Source organism: Lepisma saccharinum, chromosome 9 (genome assembly GCF_977018435.1).
Source record: "Lepisma saccharinum chromosome 9, izLepSacc3.1, whole genome shotgun sequence".
NCBI classification, from domain to species: Eukaryota; Metazoa; Arthropoda; class Insecta; order Zygentoma; family Lepismatidae; genus Lepisma; species Lepisma saccharinum.
This window is the reverse complement of record NC_139237.1, coordinates 92,798,185-92,816,967: the sequence shown is the minus strand read 5'-3', so window position 1 is coordinate 92,816,967 and position 18,783 is coordinate 92,798,185. Positions and strand designations below refer to the sequence as shown.

Genomic DNA, 18,783 nt, shown 5'->3' with positions numbered 1-18,783 from the left:
ATACGCGTTTTATTAAAAAAGATATATAGTACATACCTGAGCAAATGTTCTATTCTGATAAATTTCACATATTAGCTGGAAACTTCTAAAACACAGCAAGTTTTTTATTAAAATTTAATCCATTGTTGGTCACTTCTTGCCACTCTGCACGGAATTTTTTAACTTGTTTCCGCGGTGTTTTTTTTCATCTTCCGATAATTCTCCACGACGTTTTCTAATATATTCTGGAGTTGAAGATAGTTTCCTTTGTTTCCCTTGTTCTCCCGTCGTCCAAGACGGGCACAGCCTTCCACCAAACACTCGCACAGAACGAATAACCCACCCAGTGTCCAATGAAGACTGAAGTAAAGATAGGTTTGCGACAAAGATAACTTTATGGTTTGCACGTGTAGTGTTTGAGGCAAAATTCAGAGAACCTGGGAAAGCTTAGATAAACAATACCCTCGGGCTCCCACTCCCATAAGGGTGAATGGCCAAAGACCTCCGGCCCCAAACGGTAGCCAGATGTGGGTCAACCCAAATTCCACCCTTCCTCTCAGAACAAAGTATACGACAAAATAAGAAAAATAAAAATAAGTTCTCATTTTCAAAACTAGAATCTGTTATAATGTTTAATATAATTAATGTTTCGTCAGTCTTAAAATTTCCCTGAAAATTCGCTATTTTTCATCGAATTTCCCTTTTCCCTTTTCACATAAAATTAGCTCCAAATTTCCCTTCATGTGGCAACACTGACTACAGCGTCCAACTGGATACGCGCCAAAAGTATGGACGCTTTCCCTTCTTATCGCCTGTTGTAACTTCAAATAGCCTTCTGCTCAGGCGAAAATTTAAAAACGTAATACTTGTAATAATGTACATCTCCCGTTATGACTATATTATGGAGTTGACGTACCAAGACCGTTTTTTCATGTGTGCAGAATTGAATGGAAAGTTAAAGTTACATTGCCATCAGAAAAAGAAAAGTGCACGACAATGGAATGCCAAATGATTGCATCCAATTTCATTTCATTAAGTCGGAGAGATCATGTTGCAAAAACAAATATCCCTACATCCACACCAGCAGCAATGTCGCCACAAAAATATAACAAGACATCAGTGCTTCAAATGAGGGGGGAGGAGGTGCGACAAGAGATGGAGGCTGGAAAGCACTTGCGATAAGCACAGGAACACTAAATACACAATTTAGTGATAAAACGTCGAATTATCGCATTTGAATGTGTGGACTCTTTCTTATATCTTATCCATTCACTTACAAATTACACTTCTTAGCTGATGATTATATGGGAAGCTCTTTAAAGATATGGGGAAGGGGTTTAAGTAATCTTTGGAAGAATTTTATTACAAATTTTTATTTCTTAAGGAAATCACTCCAAATTTGGAATGCAAAAAACATTGCATTTCAGCCTTCTCTAGATACTTGATGTATGTAAAGCAATTTATTATAACAACATTGAAATAAAATTTTGGAAATAAAAATATGTTCTACATAGTAATCATATATTTGACCATGAATAACAAGAAACACCCGTTTTAATGGCATTATTTATATTAAAAAAAAGTGGTGCAACAGCCCGTGAGGCTTTATTTTACTTCGCTCCTTGTGCCACTTTTGGCTAATTAGCAAAGATGGGGATGAGTGATGATATTGATGAATGGACACTCACAAACATCCGTGTCCAGGCCAGGATTCGAACCCAGGACCCCTGGTGTCGTAGCACGATGTGCTAACCACTCTGCCATGGAGGCCGGCTATTAATGTTATTATTTACAATAATGATGAAGGTGTTACTCAATTCAAAATCACAATCGGAAATGTCAACATGCTACTAAAATTTATGTTTGATGCCCATAGCAATATACTAGACCACTTATTTTCACGGACTACATAATATTTACACTTTCTTCCATTTTACACAATATTCATGGCATGTACAAAATAAAATTGTAATTTTAAACTGGGGAGTGATCATTGCCGATTAACAATCAGTTTCATTTCTAAGCTTCCCAAAATTTTATCCTCATGTGCCATTTTGAATAATTTATTGGACTTTTAACCTTACTTGGAGCATCCAAATAAAAGCTTTGTTGGGAGGATATAGGGTATTTTTCTCATGGCTGTGATTATGCATTTTTCCTAACATCCAGTTTCTACGGATCACACCACACCCATCTTCTCAGAGGCGTCGCCTGAAGGGCGTTCACGGAGCACAACTGAAAATGGGAAAACTTCAATTTGTTTTCTTTTCTGCTTTATAAAACACGACATTTCAAGATACTTATTTTACAAAGCAGCTTTTTTGTTCATAGTCTTCACACTGCTTCAAATTTCCCAATTTCCTCAGACTGTCGACAAGAAAAGCTCACCAGATTAAGCACCCAGAGCCTGGTGCACATCTGGGATGAGAACTCCCTTTGCTATACTCTTCCTGTGTTTCACCAAAAATTAAGGCAGCAAACTTCCTCAACACCATTGCACATATTTGTCATGCACCCAAAGTTTGCATGGTGAAGGCTTTATGTTTTCAAACACTATATCACCAAAATGAGCAGATTCACACTTACATCAACATTTAAAATGTGTTGCTTAAACCTTTAGATAATGTAGACAAGTCAAAAAGAAAGAAGATGACAACACTGCTAGTAGAAAATATTATTTATCTTGGTACACGTGTAAACGAGTATAGATAAATATCCATTACATTTCTATCGAAATTAAATTATAATTCGTATAAACTCCTACAGGTAAACTTTAAAACAATAATGTTAAGTTTTGCAAGATGCAATTTGCATCATGAAGTTTGAGGATTGCCAGAGACTTACCGATGAAATATCGGAAAGCTGCTGTGAAATTACAAATAGCTATTGAAATTGAATGTGTGTGTATATATATATATATATATATGTGTGTGTGTGTGTGTGTGTGTGAACACCCAACGATTTACTTCACAAGACGCCACTGCATCTTCTACTATGATCTTGAGTTTCCACACTTACCATGTGCGTTCATGGCAGAGTAGAGGAGAATATTACATTGTTTATTAAGGAAAGGAATGCTTTCTGAGTCCTGGATAGGTTTTCAAACTGTGAGAGCTTGATAGTTCTCGAACGCTCCAAGGCCTAACCAGAACTCACCTGCCCACAAGAGCCAACCTTCGTGGCTGATATAAATGATAAGTTCATGGATTGTATATTGTTGTCCAAAGAAGAACAGACACTCAATCCATTCTGCATAAATTTTCAGATTACATTGGCATGGCGTGAATTTCATGGAAGAGTTTCCCGTCAATAACTGCCATATGGTTAATTAGAGCATTATAATTATTACTATTATTACAGGAGCTTACAGCATAGCTGAACATAAGAGTCAGAACCTTCACAAGCCGACTTAATGAATATCAACATGCATGACAATGCCATTCAATAAAATCAGTGGTCTAGTCAGTAGGGTGTCAGACTGCCATGTGGGAGACCTGGGTTTGATTCCCATGGTGGGTGATCTAAGGTTGGAATTTCCAGCCTTGTCCCTGCATCAAGTGGTTCTGGGGCTCACCCAGCCTCAAATCAATGCACATCACCTCCAAAATGGATGAGATCGATAATATGTGGTACCCTACCTCCACATACCCTTACCTGCCAGTTTCAATTTCAGAAGAACCATTAGAAGCATTTCATTGTGTGTCAGTAATATCTATTATGTTGGCTCATAATGGAAGCTTTTAAAATTATGATTGATACTAATTATAAAACATGACCTATACACCGTAAAACTGGCAGGAAATTGTATGCTACAAAAGCTTCCCTGTGCTTGTAATATCTGCATGTTACGTTACATGAAGTGATGATTATATTTGTGAGAAAAGTATCTTTCTCTCAAATCATTTCCATATTCCACTCAGTTTTATTTATCCTATGGTGTACATACTATAGGCCTAAGTATCTAATTGGCTTACAGATAATTAATTTACTGCTAGTGTACATGAAACAAATAAAACCAGATTTGCATGCAAACAAGAAGAGGTACTGCAACATTTCTTCTCTGAGGAAGGAAAGTTACATTAAGTGTCATTTTTTTGTGATATGGATGTTCTATCGAGTTTTGTTTCATCCAATTTTCATTTACCTCATTCTTGCGACTAGCTTTTCCATAGGTGTAGAGAAGTGGCGTTAAAGAAAAAAAAAACGTGTGTTGTATCCATCATGCATTTCTTCAGTTGCCATCCACTTCTATTGACAAGGTTAACTTGAGAAGACAGATAAGGGTAAAATTTCGGTAACCACCAAACGTATCTAATTCCCTTATTTTTCACATTGATACTTACGTATTCTGCATTCCTAAGGATTCTTGAAGGTGGCATTTTGTTTCTTCCACGCAAATAATCTCACTTTTAGACAAATCGAGTAATTTTTCTTTGTTCGCTTTCGCTTGCGTTACAGGCGATATGGAGGAGAAATCTTGACTAGCGTTGTCCATGATCAGTGGTTATGCAGTGTTGCAACCTTCTTCATATAAAAATACCTACTTTCGTGTTACTGATTTTGTATTTCTTTCCAGGTTCGAAAAATGCACGAACCATGCACGGATAGCCCCACGAACGATTGATAAATAGCCCCACGAACCATGCACGGCAAGGTTAGGTTAAGCAAACAGTTAAAATTGTCTTTTAAAATTAGAATTTTTTTTATTTTTCGGGTTCGAAAACCCCACGAAACATGCACGGCAAGGTTAGGTTAGGCAAACAGTTAAAATTAGAAAAATATTTTTTTTCGCATTTGAAAACCCCATGAACCATGCATGGCAAGGTTTGGTTCTGTTAGGTTAGGCAAACATAGTGATAGTGAAATTTGTTTTTTAAAATTAGAAAAATATTTTTTTTTGGGTTTGAAAACCCCACGAACCATGCACGGATAGCTTCACGAACCATTCACGGATAGCCTCACGAACCATTCATAAATAGTCCCATGAACCATGCACGACAAAGTTAGGTTAGTTTAGGCAAACATAGTTAAAATTGTTTTTTAAAATTAGAAAAATATTTTTTTCGCATTCGAAAACCCCACGAACCATGCACGGATAGTCCCACGAACCATTCATGGATAGCCCCATGAACCATTCATGAATAGCCCCACGAACCATTCATAAATAGCCCCACGAACCATTCATAAATAGCCCCACGAACCATGCACAGCAAGGTTAGGTTAGGTTAGGCAAACATAGTTCAAATTGTTTTTTTTTTTTTAAATTAGAAAAATTGAAGATAATTTATTTTCTGGGACATTCCAATTCCTTCACAATTCCATGGTGAATTACAAATTCGACTGGATCTTCAACACCGTGCAATTTCACCACTCATCCTGTGCACGTTATGTTGTCGCAAGTTCGTAATCAGAAATGATGAACAGTAAAGCACGTTTACTTACATTCTACAACTGTTACACAGTTACAAAGCTGCATATTTGTAAATACTGACCGGTTGTTATGTCATTAAACACACGCAAAAATTTGGTTCAGGTAGTAGACGGACATCAAGGGAACAGCTTTCGTGCATCGGAGTGAAATTAATGTCGAAAATTACATGATTTACCAGCAAAAAAATTTAAGCGAGGGGAAAAACACACTTCCAAGACCTTCCTAAAGTATAAATAAACTCATTTCGGTAAGTACGTTCTCCTGTAAAATTGAAGAAATACGTTTTGCAGAAACGAAAATTTTACCCAGATAAGAAACGGAAAATAAAGATGTACCTATTAATTCTGAAAGGTTATATTTGCCGGACCAAGTTCCTTTTGTGTTATTGTGATTTCCTCATGTTGCATATGCATTTTTTATTACTACTTTGATCTAGTCAAAACACCTATAACTCATTTATTTCATCCTTTTTAACATTGCTACTTACTTTTTCTGTATTGCGGAACATTCTATAAGGTGTAATTATGAATCTCTCATGAAAATAATTTCAACTTTTCATATTACGAGTAATTATTGTTGTTCCTTTTTTCGCTTCCGCAACACACAATATGGCGCGAGCGTTCAGGATCAACGTGCGTCGTGCTTGTGTTTTGTCGATTTGGAGTGGGTCTGCAGTGTTTCCAACCTTCTAAACAAAAAAATACCTACTTGCGTGTTATTAATTTTCTATTTTTTCCCAGGTTTGAAATTATGCTGATACCTAAAATTTGGGGTCGTATAACCATTGAAAAACATGAGGTGGTTGGAAACAGTGACAGGGGGTTACGTCATCAAACGCACGCAACATCCGATTGACGGAGAGGAAGTACCTGGAAGCAATGGCAATTGTGATATTTTTATACATAAAAACATGAATTACCGCTAAAAAAGATGAAACGATGACAGGAGATACATTCGGAAACTTCAACAATGCTACAGAAAGTGATTTGCGTCAGTAGTTTCATCTGTAAAAATTAAGAAGTCCATTTTGACTAGCTCAAAGTGTTACCCATTTCGATTTACGTCTGTTATCACAACTGCAGAGTTTACTTACTGTGTGTTTCCTTGACACTCAATTTTCACTTCCATATACTTTTATATAATTCTTGCAGCCAAAATGTTCCAAGATTTTGTTCAATGCATGCTTCCGTAGCTAGTTTAGGAGGGTCAGGCTTAGCTCCCTTGGAATTTTAATAACCAACACTAAATGCGGTACTAGTTTACTATAGTTCAAACAGATTTCTTCATTTTTACAGAAGAAACTACTTACCGTAATAAGTTCCTGTAGCATTGTCTAACATCGGGAAGGTGTTTTTTGCGATGTGGGAATGTTTCATAGCGGAAATTCATGTTCTTTGTTGAAAATTCATGCTCCGACGGAGAATAGCCTTTGGCACGTACACCTTCGTACATCATCACAAGTCATGATTGTGTTTTGTTCATGTTCATTGGGTATCCAGTGTTTCTATCCGTCTGTGTTTGCATTGCAACGAAAGTTAGAAACATGACATATCGTGGATGCATGTTGAGACTCCGGCCAATTTCGAAAATGCCTTTAACAGGGACTCTATAGAGAAAGCCGGGGTCGCATCAGCGGTTGGGGGCGGTAGGTCAATCACCCCAGGGTGGAGCCCGGAATCGGTGGGAAATTCGGACTCAAAAATTTCAAACGAAAATAATTTTTTAGTTTAAATTTCCCACCGATTCCGGGATGGATAGCCCCAAAAACCATTCACGGGTAGCGCCACGAAACAATACAATTTCCTTCGTAAAAAAATGTGAATTTTTTTTTAAAACAATTGCAACAGTTGAGCTTTGTTCACGGGTATATTTTGGATTCCGAAGGTTGAAACACTGCATAATGAATGAAAATCGACAAAAGACGAGCACGACGCGCGATTATGTAGGAAGGTATACACGCCATATTGTGTCTTGAGGCAAGCGAAAAGATTACGAGAAAGAAGTACTCGTAATGTGAAAAATTGCAATTACTTGGATCAAAAAAACGTCAATACATCTTAAGAAATGTTCCGCAAAGCCGATAGGTAAGTACGAATGTCAAAAATTGAGGAAACGAAGAAATTCTAGGTGTTTGAACTATAGTAAATTTTTTCCCCAAAATGCTTTCATGGTTACACAGTTAGGCACATCACCAGTTGTGGTAAAAAGAAGGAAACCTTCAATAGCAGTTCTATAAAATCAATTATGTGTATTTTGGGGAACTGATAGGATGGACCTGTAAATTCCTACTGATACATACAAGTCCTACATGGCATGGCATCTCATTGCTAGTTTGGTTTCTCTAACGTATTATGCAATTCCAAATATAGATTACTTCCTTCTAAGAAACCTCACACTAATTAATTTCAGTTCTTAAGAACTTAGTAAGAGCATTACCACGAAATTTGTGCAAGTAAGAATATGAAACTTATTTCTCTAGGATTTCCAAGACTACTTTCAAATAAATGCCTGGAAGCACAATAACATTTCACGAGATTCTAAACCGGCGTATATGCAGCGTAGCTTTTTAACACATACTAGCAATGTTATTTTACTCATTAGTAAGCTATTCCTTAACAAAACAAAGTGATATTTTAGAATTTAATTTGCTATCGGCAATGTTGACTGTAGCCGAACTGAATTACATTATATTACGAGGAGGAGGAGGGGGGGGGGGGTTGAACTAACGAAACTTACCTTAATCTATAATGTCGCCATTGACATTAAGAAGTTTATATGGCAATTAGTAAACAAATAGTCACTGCACATCTGTTCATCTCGCGGATGTGTTTTTCACAAACAGTCTTGCTCCGAATCTTAATAAGTCTTACGAAGAATTGTTAAAATAAAATGTGCGACAACTATCACAAATTCACTATTCCACTACACTGTATATAAATTTCACTAACAGACCTGTGTGGCCACACATACATATACACCCCAATGTGACGTAATTTCCCGACCGTGGTGTGAAGGAAGGACACAGACTATTTATTGTACGACGTATATTTAATCTGTGGTCTACACTAAACACTTGCCAAACGTCATTCATGAGCTATTGTACATTGTGACGCTCAATGGTTGATTTTTTCCACCTGGTCAAGCGGCTCCGCGCCCAACCAGCCTCGTATAAAGTGAGTACCTGGAGGAAACTCTGAGGGGTAGAGGCAGCCAGGGGTGTGGTGCTGATAAAATCACCCCCACCTTCTGCCGTGATCAAGAAAGTGTGGGGTCCTAACCCCACATCCCCATAAAGGCTTTCATAGAGTGGTACAGTGGGATCCATGAGTATTATCGTGCAAATTGTCCATCATCATGTTCGTGCACTTTATTTCACCCAATAAGAGCTTCAAGAATTAAAAGAAAACTCAAAACAAGCTGTTGACAACTTCTGCACCAACATACATAAAAATCCATCGCTTAAAAACACACAGGATGTAAGAGAAAAATTAATGGAAATAGTCATGGACAATTTGCACGGTAATACTCATGGATCCCACTGTACATAGCACAGGGGAGCACCTTACCTTTTTTACTTTTACTTTGTACATTGTATCATAGAACTTTGCATAGATAGCCTAATCAGAGGACTGGACCACATGTTCCTCCCTTTTCTTTGAATTCGTCTTTCTCTCTTGTATCTTTCTCCTGGAGAAAAGAGAAGAGAGAAAAGAAAAAGAGAAAATAAAGGATAAAATAAAAGAAGAGGAAGGGCTTTCTTTTCGTTCGAAAAGGGAGAGCACGGATTCTTTTCAAGGAGAGAGAGCGACAGATGAAAATTCTTCTAAAAAGGGAAGAAAGGAGAGTATTATTTTCTCTCTTTAGAGAGATGAAGGGGGAGCTTCCAGAGAGAGAAAGAAAAGAAAAACTATCGTTCCTTCTTCTCCTGTTCTCTCTCTTTTCCCCCCTCCCTTTCATCATAGAAGACGATGAACATTTTCTTCATCTCTCTTGACAGGGAAAGAGAGAGAAGAAAGAGCGAGCTTGCAATGAGGAAAGGGAAGAACAGACAGAAAAGCGAAGAGAAAAAAGAAAGGAGAAGAAGAGCATGAGGAGGAGAGTCCTCAAAGACAAGGACCACTTTTAATTTTTCTTTCTTTTTTTGAGAAACTTTTCTCGTTTTTTCCTTCAATCAGGGAGATAGAGCGCAATCCTGGAGGCTAAAAGTTTGGGTTTCTCTCTCTCTCTCTCTCTCTCTCTCTCTCTCTGGGTAAAAAGGTACAAAGACGAACTATGGAGAGTAATAATAATAGAAGAAAAAGCAAAAACACCCCCAGCCTCCGACGTCGAAATGCGGCAAGAGCGGCGGCCTACGAACTCCGAATAAGACAAGAACTTAGGAATATAATAAATCACACGTTTAGAACCCCGCTCTCACTTCAACTGTCTAATTCAACCCCAATAGACGAAATATCCTCCCCCAAACCTACCAATACATTAACTTCTTCCTTCTTTTTCCCACCCCCATGATGTAGGGCTCTCCTTCTGTTCGTTACCAACCTTTATTGAGCGAGAAAAACCCTGGTCTGAAATTATGTGCTTTTGTTGTTCCACCTCCCTTTAAAGGATCCACGTGTCTAGTCGACCCAGCCTCGCCCCCTGAGTCAATTCTCCCCCTCACCACCAGCCGCCCCTCCAGAAACACCCTCGATTGCTTCGTCACTGACATGTCTAGGATCTCCGGATAGCTATGACCATTTCCCCACATACTCCCAAATGGAGACACATATCCACCCCGCCCAACCCCTTTCCCCACCAGACACACCATAAGTCAATTCGAATTCAACAATGAACCCGGAAGCCACTCCCTTCTGTCCAAAATCTAAATCACCAACTGGAAACAAACCCGACAATATCCAACTTCGAACGTCACATAACCCAGACTCCCTTCAACCCGCAGAAGATACAAAAGTAAGGTACCCAAACTTCACAAAGCCTATTATGATGGAAATAAAGAACCCGGACCCACCGTATCCCACAATCTCCCCGATTGATCCCACTCGAATATATCAAAAGTTCGAACCAAATCTCCAATTAAGTCGACTTGAAGAAAAGGAAAATCTAATAACCGCCCTCCGCCTGCTCGTCCGTCTGAAACAAGATGGAGGAAAGCAGATTGCCTTCCAGCATCCGGAAGTCGTGGACAAAATGCTTCTAAGATGCAACAATATCCCGGTGGACCCTGATAAACTGCATGAACGACGAGACCTAAAATTACATTTGGAAGAAGTATATGCAGATTTTGCTAGGAGTCATGGAAGGGTTGTACAGAATTCGGCGAACCCATGGCCATTATGGACCTCGGTAGTACGTCATTAATTAAGGAACACGAAAACAAACTAAAGATGCTGCAGGTAAACGTGAACGGTGGGGTGTTAGCGACTGAAGAAATCTTTACATAAGCTAGAAACAATAATGTGGACATGCTATTACTCCAGGAGCCATATTTCCTAAACGGGAAGATGATCCATGCCCCTATTGGAGCAAGGGTAATATACAATCCAGATCAAAATACGAAATATGCAATAGTTTCACTTAATAAGGCTACAACCATTTTGAAAATTGCACACTTTTCCGACACGCATATAAATTGTATAGAAGTAAATCATGGCAAACTAAATTTTATTATAATAAATTGCTACTGCCAATACAGCCACAATATTGAAGTGTATACTGCCCGAATCAGGAATGCCTGCCTAGCGTATCCAAATCAAAAACTGCTCTTAACACTGGACAGCAACGCTTCATCTCCCCTATGGTTTGGAAAGAAAATAGATAATGATGGAGATAAAATGATGAATTTAATAGCGGAACTAAATTTAATAATATAAAATATTCAGGGAAATCCACCTACATATAGAGGACGAGCGGGAGCAAGTAGTAATATTGACTTAACATTGACAAATAACAGACTGTCGAAATTAATAGAAAATTGGATGCTGCATGATATGATCACAACCAGTGATCATAATGTGATCTCCTTCAATGTAAGATTGGAATCATCACAAGCAGAAATTGACCAACCAGCTCCGGCGTACAATTGGAATAAGACCGATAAGGAGATCTTACTCGCTAACATCAACTTACCAGAAAATCCCGGACCATGGAAGAGTACAGATGAATGGGCGAAAATTCTAACAAAAAATCTTCAGGTTGGAATAGCGGCTTCAACACCGAGAAGAGTACACAATAGCCGGAAAAAACCCTGGTCTACAAATCTCACCAAGCTTAGAGCCAACATGCGAAACTCCCGAAGGCAATACCAGAAAACAAATATTCACAACAGAGCAGTATATTTAGAGGCATATCGCAGGGATAAAGCCCGCTACGCAGCGGAGCTGAAGGATTTTAAATACAAAAACTGGTGCAAGTTCGTTAAAAACAACCTGGAACGGGACAAGTGGGGATTACCCTACAAAATAATGACAAATAAAATAAAAGTAGAAGAAAGTATTACAACACTAAGAAAACCAGATGGCTCTTTTACAAGAGACATGAAGGAGACAGGAGAACTGCTACTACATGGATTACTGCCGGATGACGGGAAGGAAACCGACAACGAAAAGAACAAGGAGGTTAGAACAAGCTGCAGACAATGTCCAAATCCCATACCCATTGTATGTACCGTTCGAGCCGGAGGAGGTCATTGGAGAATTGGCAACTATAAAAAATGGTAAAGCACCAGGGCCAGACGGAATTCCTGCAGAAATTCTTAAACTATCCGCCCCCGAAATAATTAACTTCATAACGGCCGTTTAATTTGTGTTTGATTCGCATGGAATTCCCTGCATCGTGGAAAGAAGGAAAACTTGTAATTAAGAAGGAAACCAAGAAGGACGAAAAAAGTTTGTTGGAGAGAGAGAGAGAGAGAGAGAAAGTCGTACAGGCCCATCTGCCTCCTCAATACTATAGGGAAATTATTCGAGATAATGTTAAACAAAAGATTGCAAGAATTTCTAACCATGTGTGGCAACACAGGTAGCCAGTTCGGTTTCACAAAGGGTCGATCGACGGAAGATGCAATAAACGCCTTGAAGGAAGAAGTTACAAGATCAAACAAGAAAATAGTTATAGCTATCTTCGCTGATATCAGCGGCGCCTTTGACAACCTCTGGTGGCCTAACCTTTTTCAGACTTTAAAGAACATAAATTGTCCAGGCACACTGTTTCAAATTTTGGAAGACTATTTTAGAAATTCGCAGGGTCTCCCGGAGGTTAGGGATAACAAACTAACAAAAAAACACGACAAAAGGATGTCCACAGGGCTCAGTGTTGGGTCCTCAGCTGTGGAATATTAACTTAGAACCTTGTATTCGTGCCCTGGGTGAGAATCCGGACGTGATCAGAATTATAGCCTACGCGGATGATATCGTCCTGGTCTGCGCTGACGACTTGAGAGCTAAGGTGGAACGCCAGGCAAACAATGCTTTAAAAGCCTTGGGAGACTGGTGCAGAGACGCTAAACTAGAACTGTCGGCAGAGAAGACTAAATATATTATTGCTAAAGGCCATATTAGCACGAGCAGGAATCCATCCATTAGGATACTGGGATCAGCTATACAGAGATCGGTCAACTTTAAATACCTCGGCGTGAACATGGGAGAGGGTATAACATTCGGAGCGCATATCCAAAACATCACAGCAAAGGCGGAAATGGCGATGGGTAAACTCACCAGAGTGGCATCCCAACAGTTTGGCCTGAAACCAAGCACAATCGAAGCATATATCCGAGCAATATACTACTCCATTGTGACTTACGCAGCCTCAACCTGGTTTGAGAGTCTAGCTTTGAAAAAGAACGTCAGAGTTGTCAGGGCTTCTCAACGAAGAATATTGTTAAGAACAACAGGCGCGTTTGGAACAACTTCCACAGAAGCATTGCTAATCCTGACTGGACATCTCCCTTTAGATTTAGAAGTAAAATGGAGGGCGGGTAGATACTTTTTTTAAGAAAAGAAATGAAGACAAAATGATCTCCTGTATAGGAAACTTCACCCCAACCCTGCATGAAATGAGAAAATCCCTGTTGGACAGATGGCAAGAGGAATGGAACAATGCCGAAAATGGAAGCGGGACATATACCTTTATCCCGGATGCCCGAAGTAGCACATAGACCAGGCATGTCAAACTCAAAATCTGAACTGGGCCAAATAGTCAGTAGTGTTCGATAGGGCGGGCCGCAAGGAAAAAAATAATTATTTCTTTAATACTTTATTTTAAAGAATGACTAACATAACACTTAATAAAGTATATTGAACATTCATTGAAACTTGATCATTGCTTCTTGCCTGACAGCTGGCATCTTTTTTCTGCCACCAACTTATCAATATCAGGAGACATGTTATTCAAAGCAGCTACTTTCAGAACACAGCTAAGATGAACGTCTGATAATCTGGATCTCGTTGGTGACTTGTTTCCTTTCACGAGTGAGAAAAGTTTTTCACACTGGTAAGTGCTACCGAACATGGAAATTATTTCACACGCAAATTTGCGGGTTTCTGGAAAACGTGCAGGCAAGTACTTGTGAAAGTCAGGGATACCCACTTCGCTGTACTTTTGTTTCAAAGTTGAGTCGCACTGAATTTCAATTACTTCCATCTGCAAATGTGCTGCCACTTTTTCTACGTCAGTCGTAAACAGGGCTGAAAACAAGGAGATCTCGTCTTCGAAAGAACGAACATCGTGGAACCTTTTCCCGAATTCAGTATTCAAAAGCTGAATTTTTTCAGCATACTTTTTGTACAAAACAGGGTCCTTTGAACTTGATCTGTATTTAAAACAAGTTGGAAAGTGCGTCAAGTCTTCGTTTCTTAACTGTTTTTCCCAAAGCAATAACTTACGCTCGAATGTTTTGACTTGATCATTCATGTTGGTGATTAATTGATCTTTTCCTTGCAGTTTCAAATTTAAATCTGACAAGTGTTTCGTTATATCAACAAGAAAGGAAAGATCTTGTAACCACGTTGGTTGCGAAAAAAGGCTGGTATCTTGTTCTTTCATTTCCAAAAATTGACATATTTCATCTTTCAAGTTCCAGAATCTTTCAAGAACCATAGAACACGATAGCCAGCGCACTTCTGTGTAGTAGGGCACTCCAGAATAGTCGCTTTCTAAATCTGCTAAGAAAGCAGAAAATTGTCGCTGGTTTAAGCCACGGGATCTTATGAAGTTGATAGCTTTTTTCACAGGCTTCATCACACTTTCCATGTTGATTACTTTTGAACACAAGACCTCTTGGTGAATGATGCAATGCACATGATGGAACATGTGTTTATCGCAGGTTTCACGAAATTCGTTTTGCAGTTTTGTCACAAAACCATTGTTTTTTTCCCGTTATTGAAGGGGCACAATCCGTAGCTACACAGGATAACTTTGACAGAGGTAAATCATACTTCCGCAAAAGTTCACGAACAGCAATAAATATATCCACACCGGTAGCAGTGTCATGCAACGGTACAATGTCCAATAGCTCCTCGAAAATGTTGAACTCCTCATCACAAGCACGAAGAAACACAGCTAAGTGAGCTACGCCACCGATGTCTGTACTCTCATCACAAGCGATGGAATAAGCAATGAAATTTGACACTTTTGTTTTAATTTGATCACTCAAATCACAGGCCAGTTCGGTTACTCTTTCAGCAACCGTGTTGCGGGATAGTGAAATGCCTTGAAAAGCTTTTACACGTGCGGGATTAACTATTTCAGCAGCTTTTACCAAGCACCGTTTAATAAACTCGCCTTCGGCAAAAGGTTTTGAGTGTTTTGCTATCAACTCCGACAATGCGTAGCTTGCGCGTACCGCAGCTTCGCTTTCTTGAGCTACTTTAGTAAACATACCTTGTTGTTGTTTTAATCCTGCCTTCAACTCTCTCAGCTTGTCTTGCCCCATTAATCTGTTGTATGTAGCTCTGTGTTGCTTATAATGACGTTTGACATTATATAACTTCGGTACACTAATGGTTAATCTGCACACCAAGCAAACAATTTTATCTTTCACTTCACAACAAAAGTATTCCAACTCCCATTTCTCTTGAAAACTACGATGTTCATCAGAAATTTTTCGTTTACTACCACTTGGTTTCGACAAAGACATTGTTGGTAGCACAACCAAAGCAACCCGAATAGACTGCTAGACCCAAACTTCTTGGAAAATGGAACCGACAGAGGGTAGCAAAGATGCGGGAGAGGCAAGGGAGGGGTGAGTCGCACGGACTATAAGACGCGGTAATAGGTTTTCGGGCGAAGGCAGCTTCTTCCCCTTTCCCTTCAACCCTCCCCTCATTCTAGATTCCGGAGGGAAAACTGCGCAGGCAGAAGACTTAACCTTGGACTCTGAACAACTACATTCGTCAACCACCCCAATAATGCAACACGACCACCTTTTTTCACCTACCAACGGGTATATCCTGTCCAAGAGGAAAACTTGTGAAATTTCACATCGTGTTATATAATAACACAGATATTTTAGCAACTACTACATCTGAAGGTTCTACTACTTAAAAACAGGTAATAGCAAAGGGGCCGCACAAAAATATATCGAGGGCCGCATGCGGCCCGCGGGCCGCGTGTTTGACATGCCTGACATAGACAAAAAGATTTTACAAAAGGAGCCTGTTACATCTTCTAACGGGACATGGGCCGTATGGGAAATATCTTCACCGAATTGGCAGTGCCCTAGAACCGAAATGTACCTACTGCGGAGCTTCGGAGGATTCTCCCGAGCATAGAGTCTTCTTCTGACCGGAAACAACTGACAGGATCAAAACTTTGCGAAGAGAACTTCCTACGTTTGATATTATAACACTTCTATGCGAGCAGCAAATTCAAAATCTGAAGATCTTGGCTGACGAAGTCTCAGAGGAAGTAAAGAAGAAATTTAACCCACGACACCATAACAGGGCCCCCACAAACAGCCAACAAACACTGGAAGAACCTAGGAGAAGTACGAGAATACAAATCCAAAGGATCACCCTGGCCCTCGAGCAGGAGGAAGAGAATGATGAACAATGAGGCACCACCAACTGTATGTAGAAGAAGGCACTACGTGGTATCTACTGGAAGACGGGAAGCCACAGAAAGAAGAAGAATTCGTCCTGTTCGGATGCCCGGGGAAAAGCACAAAGATTATTTGTTGAGAGTGGCGGAAGCCAGGTTAAATATATAGTAATTAAATAAAAATTATGGTATGCTGGTATTCCAGCACCCGGTGATATTGGCATTCCAATGTCTAATCTAAACCCCAAACTAATTAACAACAAATTAAACAAGCACCATATTATTATTCATTTAAATTCTCTTTATTCAAATTCTAACACTCAAAAAACTTAATTCACTGTATGTTACATAATGAAGATCAGAGTGTACCATTTTGATCGACAACTTAGCTTTTCTATATTGTTTTATCTTATTGTTGTCAGACTTTATTTACTCTTTTGTACAATCAATATTAACTTTAAAATATTTCAAACGCAACTCAGGCTACATAAGTCATGGACTGAAATAGGAGGAGTAGGACGAACCGACAGGGATAAGAACACCTAGCCTCTGAGGTGAGCAATCTCCCAAACAATAAATTCAAATAATTCAAGGTCCTCAACCTATTGCGATCTGTCCCTGGCGGTTCGTCTTGCGGCATCGATCAAACACACTATAGAGCCCGCAATCCGGATTACAGTGCATAAATAAAACAAGAAAAAAACTTATGTGAAAAGAAATAAAATAAACATATATATATATATACACACTGTATTAATGGATAATTTAAATAAAGGTAGTGTGCAACAATAATGGGTGAACCGTAATACGAGCAACTGCCGTCCCAGTTTATATCAGAGCAGGCCCGTAGCCAGGAATTGTTAGTAGGGGGGGCAGTCAATTCCAGAGGGGGCAAATTTTTAATATATTGTGTCGCATTGGCAGATATAGCAAAAGCTATAAGTAACAGGAAAGGGATGATATCTTGAAACACCAACGAACAAAAAAAAAGTTCGAGCAACATTAAAATGACAGTATTTCGATAATGACCTTTCCGGGCTGCCAAAGAATACAAAGATAAAGTCTAGTAGGGACTGTATCTACTCGATATTTACAGGTCGATACGATGGTACCTATGTACCTATGTACCAACAGCTTTGAGCCTCTCTGCAGAGCTGATTAAGGGAGTCCTTTATAAATCGTAATGTTTCCCACTAGTTTCCAGTATGCAAGATTTTACGCACAAAGGAATATAATGAGAATCCAACTACAAAATTATAAAATTAACCAAAATAATAAATGTGAAACACTTATCACATTTTCATCATGTTTGATAATAATTTGACCAACTAAGCTGTCTTACATCTTTCACCAGCCGACCTCTATGGTGGGATGGTTGCACAACACACTACGAAGCCAAGGGTCCCAGTTTCGAGCCTGGGCATGAGTGTTCTTTGTGAGCAGAGGCACAACCACTGGCGTACGCTACAGCCCCCTCCGAAATTTTGAAAAATCGACATTTTCAAGTAAAAGCACCATAAACTCTGGAAAAACCAGAGTGGTAAATTCAAGCCCTATAAAATTATCCCCAGTTGACATTTGTGAGAGTGGAAAGTTCTAAATATACGATATATCTTATTGTGTATGCCGCCCACTAGAAAGCAGTCAGGGATGCCAAATTTTGAAAAACATTGGGTTCTTATAAGTTAAAAAAATGTCATTCTTCCTTCCATGTATTATGATATTAATATGCAACATACTCGCTATTTTAAAAATATTATTTATTGATTTTAATACGAAAATATATAACAATAACAAATATAATAATAATAACACGACAAATTCTTAGTTGCGCTATGTTCCCACGCACCCCTATAAGTTTGCGCCACTGAAAGCATCCACCTATACAATTCCAGCCCCTCCAGAAAAAAAATCCTGCGTACGCCAGTGGGCGCAACCACGAATTTTTGTCTGGAGGGGGGCCAGCACTAGGACAAACATGCAAATAATAATAATTGTAATATAGTGGTGGTAGTGGTAGTAATAATAGTAGCATAATGACGTTATTAAAAATCACGCAAGAAGGGGTTAGAAGTGTGTGCTAAAGTATTTGTGATGGAACAAATGATTTGAAAATATTTTTCTAACACGTTCAATTTCACATTAGCTAATACTGGAAAACAAGCACACAACTGTATTTTTGAAAGACACAAAATGCATGCTGTACATAATTCTATTTGTACAGTGGGATCCATTAGTATTACACTGCAAATTGTCCATGACTATTTTCATTAATTTTTTCGTACATCCTGTGTGTTTTTAAGCGATGGATTTCTATGTATGCTGGTGAAGAAGTTATC

The 18,783-nt window shown here is 39.0% G+C and overlaps 1 protein-coding gene across 1 annotated transcript in view; it reads right to left on the bottom strand.

Annotated features, from left to right (window-relative positions):
• The window catches only part of wkd (TBC1 domain family member whacked), a 50,517-nt gene extending 42,106 nt beyond the window's left edge, over nucleotides 1–8,411 (bottom strand). The window contains exon 1 of the mRNA XM_083128632.1: nucleotides 8,147–8,411. The gene's annotated coding sequence lies outside the window, so the exon portion shown is untranslated. The remainder of the gene's footprint in view (nucleotides 1–8,146) is intronic.
• Between the last annotated feature and the right edge of the window lie 10,372 nt (nucleotides 8,412–18,783).